Source organism: Mus musculus, chromosome 4 (genome assembly GCF_000001635.26).
Source record: "Mus musculus strain C57BL/6J chromosome 4, GRCm38.p6 C57BL/6J".
Lineage (NCBI taxonomy): Eukaryota > Metazoa > Chordata > Mammalia > Rodentia > Muridae > Mus > Mus musculus.
The window spans coordinates 40,525,177-40,535,257 of NC_000070.6; the positions used below are offsets into that span (position 1 = coordinate 40,525,177).

The 10,081-nt window shown below is 41.9% G+C and overlaps 1 long non-coding RNA gene across 1 annotated transcript in view; it reads right to left on the reverse strand.

Annotated features, from left to right (window-relative positions):
- 4933428C19Rik (RIKEN cDNA 4933428C19 gene) overlaps positions 1-372 on the reverse strand; it is a 42,709-nt gene extending 42,337 nt beyond the window's left edge. Inside the window, exon 1 of the long non-coding RNA NR_040644.1 lies at positions 347-372. This is a non-coding gene — a long non-coding RNA (RIKEN cDNA 4933428C19 gene). The remainder of the gene's footprint in view (positions 1-346) is intronic.
- Between the last annotated feature and the right edge of the window lie 9,709 nt (positions 373-10,081).

Below are 10,081 nucleotides of genomic sequence, written 5' to 3' on the forward strand. Positions count from 1 at the left end.
CATGAAGAAAGAGACATAGTGTCAAGTGGAAGAATGAAGGAAGGGGCTGAAGAGATGGCTCCGGGGTTGAGTGCATACTGTTCTAGCTCCCAGCAAAATTGTCAGGAGGCTCATAACCGCCCGTAACCTCAGCTCTAGGGAATCCAATGCCTTCTTCTGACCTCCAAGGGCTCCTGCACTCACATGTATGTGCCCACCACACAGAGAGAGAGAGGGAAAGAGGGGTGGGGGAGGGGAGGGAGGGAAGGGAGAAAAGGAGAGAGAGACAGAAACAGAGACAGAGAGACAGGGTAAGCACACTGGGGCTCTGGCCATCATCCAAAAGAGAGAAAAGGAAATGTAGCACCTTTCTGAGTCAGAATTCAGAAGAGTAAGTCAACCTAACAGAACCTCACAGCAGCTCCATAGCAACCGTATAGACAACAGAGGTTCTGGGAAGGGAAAATATATCACCTCATTAAGGGGATAATTATCCTTCTACCTCTTTAGTATGATGTTAGGTAAATCTGCTTTCCTAAGGAGTGGTCTCTTAACCAGAGGATCAACAGGCCCAGCTTGATTAATTCTTACATTGTCTCTACCCAAAATCAGAGGTAAATTCCATTCTCTTGACCAGAAGGAAATAATTTCCCTAGGAGGCCTGAACAGAACCTTAATCAAAGCTGTGTGACAGTGGGACAGACACAAGCTCCAAAGGTCTATGAAACTGAGCCACATGAATTGTCTTGGCCTGCTTTTAAGAATGTGAGTGAAACATGGTCTTTCTCCTGCCTCAGGGAATGCATGCATTCCTCCTGTCTTACAAATGATTTCAAGAATTCATCATGGACCACATGAAATTCATGGTCTCTTAGATAATCAGACAAAAGAGCTAGAAATGACTTTCAAAGTAAACATCATTATTTAAGAGCAAAAGGGTTTTAAGGAGGGTTAACAAAGAAGAACCATTGAAGGTAACTAGCACTGTCAGAATTCAGGAGAGTTGTGAGGGCTGCCCTTCCAGGACCGCTCTCCAATCAGTCACCACCACTGGCTGATAAAATAGCAAATCAGATGCAGCAAGACATCCCCTCCTAACAAAAGCAAGGCAAGATGCCTAGAGTGTGGATCACCAAGTGTGAGCCTGGCTAGCCTGACAAGTTCCTGGATCAATCCCCAACAATGAAGGGAAATCTTGTATCCATTATCTCCAGTTTGAAACCAACTTTGTCAGGGTTATTTTCCCTGAGCTTGAAGAGATTGAGTAATACAATGTCAAAAAATAGAATCTAAAACTCAGGAAGATAACACTCCAAAGTTACTGAGATGTCCCTTTTAAAGGTATAGGAAGATTGCATATATTTGTGAAATTAATGTATTTGTAATAGTGATGTATATAAAACCAAACCAGAGGCTGAAGACAAAGCCCACTACATTATTCCAGACCAACAAGACAGTGATAATGCAGGGCCACCCATTACTTCTTCCCTGCTAGCTCATTCCCTTAGCTCCTAAATTTCCCTTAGCTCCTAAATTTAACAAAGGGCCAGTAATTCCCCCCAATAACAGTCTTATTTAACAGTCTTATTTCTCCATTCTCCTTTAAGAAAAACTTCTTGAGATGTTTGTCCAAGCTTGCTTTCTCCACATCCTCTTCCTACTGTACCCTGGCCACTCATAAGCCAAGTGTTTCTTTCAAGCATACCCAAATGCTGTTGTTTACCAGGAATCTCTAAATTGCTACTTCCAAGGATTGACTTAAGAATTACCTATACGGGACCCTGTTATAGCTATCTTGTATGAGGCTACGCCAGTGCCTGGCAAATACAGAAGTGGATGCTCACAGTCATCTATAAGATGGAACACAGGGCCCCCAATGGAGAAGCTAGAGAAAGCACCCAAGGAGCTGAATGGGTCTGCAACCCTATAAATGGAACAACAATATGAACTAACCAGTACCCCCAGAGCTCGTATCTCTAGCTGCATATGTAGCAGAAGATGGCCTAGTTGGCCATCACTGGGAAGAGAGGCCCCTTGGTACTCAAACTTTATATGCCCCAATACAGGAGAATGCCAGGGCCAAGAAGCAGGAGTGGGTGGGTAGGGGAGCAGGACAGAGGGAGGGTATAGGGAACTTTCGGGATAGCATTTGAAATGTATATAAAGAAAATATCTAAACCCAATCACAAAGGAACTCGCACAATATGTACTCACTGATAAGTGGATAATAGCCCAGAAACTTAGGATACCCAAGATATAAGTTACAACTTGCCAAACGCATGAAATTCAAGAAGAACGAAGACCAAAGTGTGGACACTTTACCCTTTCTTAGAAATGGGAACAAAACACCCATAGAAGGAGTTACAGAGACAAAATTTGGAGCTGTGACGAAAGGATGGACCATCTAGTGACTGCCATATGCAGGGATCCATCCCATAATCAGCTTCCAAATGCTGACACCATTGCATACACTAGCAAGATTTCGCTGAAAGGACCCAGATATAGCTCTCTCTTGTGAGACTATGCCGGGGCCTAGCAAATACAGAAGTGGATGATCACAGTCAGCTATTGGATGGGTAACACGGCCCCTAATGGAGGAGCTAGAGAAATTACCCAAGGAGCTATAGGGAACTGCAACCCTATAGGTGGAACAACAATATGAACTAACCAGTACCCGGGAGCTCTTGTCTTTAGCTGCATATGTATCAAAAGATGGCCTAGTCGGCCATCACTGCAAAGAGAGGCCCATTGGACTTGCAAACTTTATATGCCCCAGTACAGGGGAATGCCAGGGCCAAAAAGGGGGAGTGGGTGGGTAGGGGGTTGGGGGGGTGGGTATGGGGGACCTTTGGGATAGCATTGAAAATGTAAATGAGGAAAATACCTAATAAAAAAAAAGAAAGAAAATATCTAATTTTAAAAAAAGAATTACCTATAGGGCATGTAGGTTAGTGGCAAAATGTTTTCCTAGCCATGTGCAAGACCCAGGGTTTAATGTCTCATATCACAAAAATAAATAAATAGATAGATGATAGATAGATAGATAGATAGATAGATAGATAGATAGATAGATAGATAGAAATAAAGATCCACCTAGTATGACTTGAAAATTTGTAGTATTTAATAGCTGCTCTCTCTCTCTCTCTCTCTCTCTCTCACACACACACACACACACACACACACACACACACACACTCACACACAACCTACTGAGGGAACATAGAACTTACTTTGCAGCTCCTGTCCCTCTTCATCCATACTCTCTGCCCTTGGAAACTCATGAGGTCCAACGATTCAAATATACAATCTCTACATTAATGGTTCTCAGATCTTATCCACTCAGCAATGATAACTTGAATTATCCTCCTTGAAGGAGGATAAGGAGTTGTCCTCCTTGAATTTCAGATTCCTTTACCTAACTGCCTAATTGACATGTCCACTTGGACAGCTAATACCTTTCTCAAAATACCAGGGTGGTCAGAGAGCAGAGTACTGTGCCCCACCCCACAGCCCTGCCTGGCTCCCAAGAGGTCAGCTGGAACCCAACACACACTTGTCCTGGTCTCCGCAGTCCTCGCTGCCTGTGGAGACACGAACGACACAGACACCAAGTCGGGTTCACGAAGCAACTTTACTTCGGGCTTTTTCTTTTACAGCTCTCTTCCCCAGCAGCTTCTTCTTAGGGCAAGGGCTAAACTACTCCTATTACAACAGCTTCTCTTACTCTACTTCTACTCACGGCAAGGGCTAAAACTACTCCTATTACAACAGCTTCTCTTCTATTTCTACTCAAGGCAAGGGCTAAAACTACTCTCACACTACTCACACTGACTCACCTCCTTCTAGCTCCACCTCATCCAATCAGAATTCACACACACTCCAGGCACGAGCTTAGGTCGTTCACAGATAGGCTGACAGGTCTGGATCACAAGGAACAGTCCAGCCTTGCAGGCAGCCCACGCATGCAGCCTCACTGCACATGCTCGGGCAAGGCAGTAAACAAGTGGGTTTCACGGGGCCTGCGGCCGCACCCACTTCCAGCACACACTAAGTGCCTTCATAAAGAAATTGGAGAGTTCTCATACTAGCAACCTAACAGCACACCTTAAAGTTCTAGAACAAAACAAAACAAAAAAGCAAATATACCCAAGAGAAGTAAATCACAGGAAATAGTCAAACTCCAGTCTAAAATCAATCAATTAGAAACAAAGAGAACAACATAAAGAATCAACAAAACCAAGAGCTGATTCTTTGCAACAATCAACAAGATAGGTAAACCTTTAGCTAAACTAAGGAAAAGGCACAGGTACAGGATCCAAATTAACAAAGTCAGAAATGAAAAGGGAGATAAAACAACAGAAACTGAGGAAGTCCAAAAATTAGGTTTTACTTCAAAAGACTGTACTCCACAAAACTGGAAAATCTAAACAAAACAGATGAATTTCTAGACAGATACCACATACCAAAATTAAATCAAGGTCAGGTAAACTATCTACCAGGCCTATAACGCCTAAGAAAATAGAAGCAGTTATTAAAAGTCTTCCAACCAGAAAAGGCCCAGGGCCAGATGGTTTTAGTGCAGAATTCTACCAGAAATTCAAAGAAGAGCTAATTCTAATACTCCTCAAACTATTCCACAAAATAGAAGCAAAAGGAACACTACTTCATTCTATGAGGTCACAGTAGTCCTGATACCTAAACCACATAAAAGGAGAACTTCAGACCAATTTCACTTAAGAACATCAACCCAAAAATACTCAATAAAATTCTCACAAACTGAATGCAAGAACACATCAAAAACATCATTCATGACGATCAAGAAGGTTTTATCCCAGGGATGCAGGGATGATTCAGTATATCATCTTATTACATGCTGAAAAAGCCTTTGACAAAATCCAACATCCCTTCATGTTATAAATCATGGAGAGATCAGGATACAAGGCGCATACCTAAACATGATAAAAGCAACATAATAAAAACAAAATAGAGTAAGCCAATAGCCAACTTCAAATTTAATGGAGAGAAACTTAAAGCAATTCCACTAAAGTCAGGGACAAGTCAAGGCTGCCCATTCTCTCCCTATCTATTCAATATAGTTATTGAAGTTCTAGATAGAGCAACAAGACAACAAAAGAAGATTAAGGGACTAAAATTGGAAAGGAAGAAGTCAAGATATCACTATTTGTATGACTGTATACATAAGCAATCCCCAAAATTCTACCAGAGAACTCCTACAGCTGATAAACAACTTCAGTGAAGTGGCTAGATATAGAATTAACTTAAACACATCAGTAGCCCTCCTTCATACAAATAATAAATGGGCAGAAAAAGAAATTAGGGAAACACCCTTCACAATAGTCACAAATAATATAAAATATCTTGGTGTAACTCTAACCAAGAAAGTAAAAGATCTATATGACAATAACTTTAAGTATCTCAAGAAATAAATAGAAGAAGACCTCAGAAGATAGAACAATCTCCCATGCTCGTGGGTTGGTAGGACTAACATAGTACAAATGACCATCTTACCAAAAGAAATCTACAGATTTAATGCAATCACCATCAAAATTCCAACACATTTTTTTACCGACCTTGAAAGGGTAATTCTCAACTTCATATGGAAAAGCAAAAAACCCAGGACAGCCAAAACAATCTTAAACAATAAAAGAACCTCTGGAGGAATAATCACCATCCCAGACCTCAACAGGTACTAAAGAACAATAATGATTAAAAACTGGTGCTGGAGAGATGGCTCAGTGGTTAAGAAGAGCACTGACTGCTCTTGGTCCTGAGTTCAATTCCCAGCAACCACATGGTGGCTCACAACCATCTGTAATGAGATCTGACACCCTTTTCTGGTGTGTCTGAAGACAGCTACAGTGTACTTACATATAATAAATAAATAAATATTTTTTTAAATAATGATTAAGAACTGCATGATACTGGTACAGAAACAAACAGGTTGATCAATGGAATAGAACTGAAGACTCAGAAATAAACCCACACACCTATGGACACTTGATTTTTGACAAAGAAGCCAAAACCATACAATGGAAAAAAGAAAACTTCAACAAATGGTGCTGGTCTAACTGGATGTCTGCATGCATCCAGTAGAATGCAAGTAGGTTCATATAATATCAACCTGCACAAAATTCAAGTCCAAGTGGGTCAAGGACCTCAACATAAAACCAGATATACTAAACCTAAGAGAAGAGAAAGTGGGAAATAGTCTTGAATGCATTGATACAGGAGACAATGTCTTGAACAGCACACAAATGGCTCAGGCTCTAAGCTCAGCAATTGATAAATGGGACCTCATGAAACTGAAAAGCTTCTGTAAGGCAAAGGGCACAGTCAACAGGACAAAATGACAGCCTACATATTGGGAAAAGATCTTCACCAACCCTACATTTGACAGAGGACTAATATCCAAAATATATAAAGAACTCCAATAAACCAAATAACCCAATTTAAAAAATGGGGCATAGAACTAAACAGAGAATTATCAACAGAAGAATCTAGATTGACTGAAAAACACTTAAAGATATGCTCAATATCCTTATTCATCAGGGAAATCCAAATCAAAACAACCCTGAGAGTCAACCTTAACCAATCACAATGACCAAGATTAAAAATTTCAAGGGATATACACATGCTGACTGGGATGTGGAGAAAGAGATTCCTCCGTCACTGATGGGATTGCAAATTTGTACAACCTCTCTGGAAATCAATCTGGCAGTTTCTCAAAAAATTGGAAATAGTTCTACCTGAAGACCCAGCTATACCACTCCTGGGTGCTCCATTATACCCCAAGGACACATGTTCCACTATGTTCATAACAGCTTTACTCATAATAGCCAGAAACAGAAACAAATCAGATGTCCCTCAACAAAAGAATAGATAAAGAAAATGTGATTCATTTATACAATGGAATATTACTCAGCTATTAAATCAAGACACTATGAATTTTTCAGGCAAATAGATAGAACTAGAAAATATCATCCTTAGTGAAGTAACCCAGACCCAAAAGGACAGGCATGGTAATGTACTCACTGATGAGTGGATATTAGGCATAAAGTAAAGAACACCCATGATACACCTCACAGACCCAGAAAAGTTAGACAAAAAGGAAGGCCCAAGCAATGATGCTTGAGTCACACTTAGAAGGGGAAACAAAATAGTCATAGGAGACAGAGAGAGAGAGGAACTGAGGGAGGGGAGGAGAGAGGAAGGGAAATGGGGTGGTAGGATCAAGTGCAGAGAGAGAGAGAGAGGCCCAGAGGGCCAGGAGAATGAATAGTAACCTGCAGCTGCTGGGGTGGGGAGTGGGGGAGGGAGAATCTCTAGAAATCCTAGAGACCTGGCATAGGAGAAGCTCCCAGGAATCAATGTTGGTGACCTTAGCTGAAATGCCTAACACTGAAAAGGCCACCTTCTGTAGCCAGGTAGGACCCCCTGTGGAAGGATAGGCACACCAACCAAGTCACAAAACTTTCCACCCAAAATTTGTCCTGTCTAAAAGAAATGCAAGGATGGAGAAGAGACCCAAAAAACGGCCAACCAATAGCCGGCCCAACTGGAAACCCATCCCATGGATAAGCACCAATCCCTGACATTATTGATACCGTTATGCTTGCAGACAGGAGCCTAGCATAACTGTCCTCTGAGGGGCTCTACCCAATAGCAGACTGAAACAAATGCAGTTACCCACAGACAAACATTAGAGAGAGGTAGGGGACACTTATAGAAAACTTGGGGGGAGGGCTGCAGGCCCTGAAGTAAATGGGAATCCCACAGGAAGACCAACAGAATCAATTAACCTGGACACCTAGGAGCTCTCAGAATCTGAACCACCAACCAAAGAACATACACAGGCTGGAACAAGGTCTCTCTGCATATATGTAGCAGACAGGCAGCTCAGTCTTCACGGTGGCCCTGTCTGGCCTCAGTGGGAGAGAATGCACCTATTCTGGCAGAGACTTGATGTGCCAGGGTGGGGGGATACCCAGGGGCCCCCACCCTCTCAGAGGAGAAGGGGAGGGAAGAGAAGGGACATTGTGAAGGAGGGACCTGGAGGGGAAGCAACGTTTGGGACTTAAACAAACAAACAAATCAAATACTGTGCCTTTGTCACCAGAACTTTCTTGTAAAGAACAATTTATTCTTAGAATGGCTCAGGTCAAAAAATCTAAGGTGCATCTTAGAAGACAAGACAAGACATCTTAGACTCTTTTCTTTCTTCTGCATCTCACATCTAAGAGACAATCCTGTATCAAATCCTGTAAGCTCTGACTCTAAACCAGATCTAACCAGCAGGTCAGAGCAATCAATCCATCTTGGGAAGCCTGTCCGGTAGAAAAGACACTGAGGTTGATGACACTTAGAAATTGTAAAGAGAGTGGAATCATCCATGTGACTTTGTGTCAGAAAAATGATAATCGTGTGAGGGAACACATTTATTAGCTAGACTTAACTGTTAAAGCAGGGCATACTACTTTTAAAAATAATTTTACAACAACAAAAAAAATGCATTACCTGCCGAAGAAAAGAATACTTTCAAAATAAAGTATTTTTTCCAATCACCCCTGGTATGTCTGGCAATAATTTACAATAGCTGTTCAGTTTGGGGTGGGTTAATGTACTATGTGCATAGCAGCCAAAGTAAGAGAACTAACTTTTTAGGTCTAAACATCATCAAATCGGGTGATTACAATACCTATCAGAAATAGGTTGGAGGGACCTTGCTGAAACCTGAAACTGTGCAATTGAAGTTCCTGATTGACAGAGCAAGCACAGAGCTTTCTCTCCATGGATGGGCACCGGCCTTAAGGTCCCCACCATAGGCATTTCTAGGTCATGGATAAACAGTGCTAACCACTCTCATTGCAAACGTTTCCCTTCCAGCTGTTCTCAGTGGTGCGATGTGGGTTTTGTTGTTTTTCTTGATTTTTGTTTTTGTTTTAAATATCCTTAGCTGTTTACTGTTCTCCTTTGTCTCTGGTAGGGAACCAGGAGGCCAGCCTGACCCAAGCAAGAAAACTGTGAAGGACACTTGAAAAGCACGTGCTTGGGTCTGAGACAAGGGAGCTCTCCTCATTCCCAGAGTCTACTCTCAACAGGTGCAAACAGCACATGACAGTTTGCCAAAGTCATTTATGTGACATCTCACTAATTCATTCCTTAAGTCCTACTTGAAAACTCTATCACCTTCACACAGACTTGGGTAATGTGTGTCTGTCTGTCTGTCTGTCTGTGTGTATGTCTGTGTGGTGTGTTTATGTGTATGTTTGTGTTTGTCTGTGCCTGTCTGTGTGTCTATCTGTGATGTTTGTGACTGTCTGTCTGTCTGTGTATGTATGTCTGTGTGTCTGTCTGTGTGTATCTGTGTGCCTGTCTGACTATGTGTATGTCTGTGGTGTGTGTGTCTGTCTATGTCTGTGTGTGTGTTTGTCTGTGTATGTCTGTGTGTGTGTTTGTCTGTGTATGTCTGTGTGTGTGTGTGTATGTCTATGTGTGTAAGTCTGTGTCTGTCTGTCTGTGTTTGTCTGTGTTTGTCTGTGTGTGTGTCTATCTGTGTGTATGTCTGTGTGTGTATGTCTGTGTGTCTATGTGTGTATGTCTATGTGTGTCTTTGTGTTTGCCTGTGTATCTCTGTCTGTGTGTGTATGTCTGTCTAATTATGGCTGTCTGTCTGTCTGTGTATGCCTTTGTATGTGTCTCTGTCTGTGTATATGTCTCTGTGTGTATGTCTATGAGTGTATGTGTCTCTGTGTGTGTCTCTGCATGTGTATGTCTCTGTGTGTGTCTGTCTGAATCTGTGTGTGTGTGTGTGTGTGTGTGTGTGTGTGTGTGTGTGTGTGTGTTTCAAGACAGGAAACTCAGGGCTTCACACCTCATACACTGTAAGTAAGCACTCTACCATTGAGCTACCTGCCCAGCCCTGGCCTTGACCTCTTATTGTCATCCTGCCTTCATATCCATCTCTTCTATAGTCTTCTACTGAAGTGAAGAGAACATTACAAGTCAGAATATATTGCTTTGGTTGGTTGGTTGGTTGATTGGTTGGTTAGTTGGTTAGTTGTTTTTGGTCAACCCTCCCAGT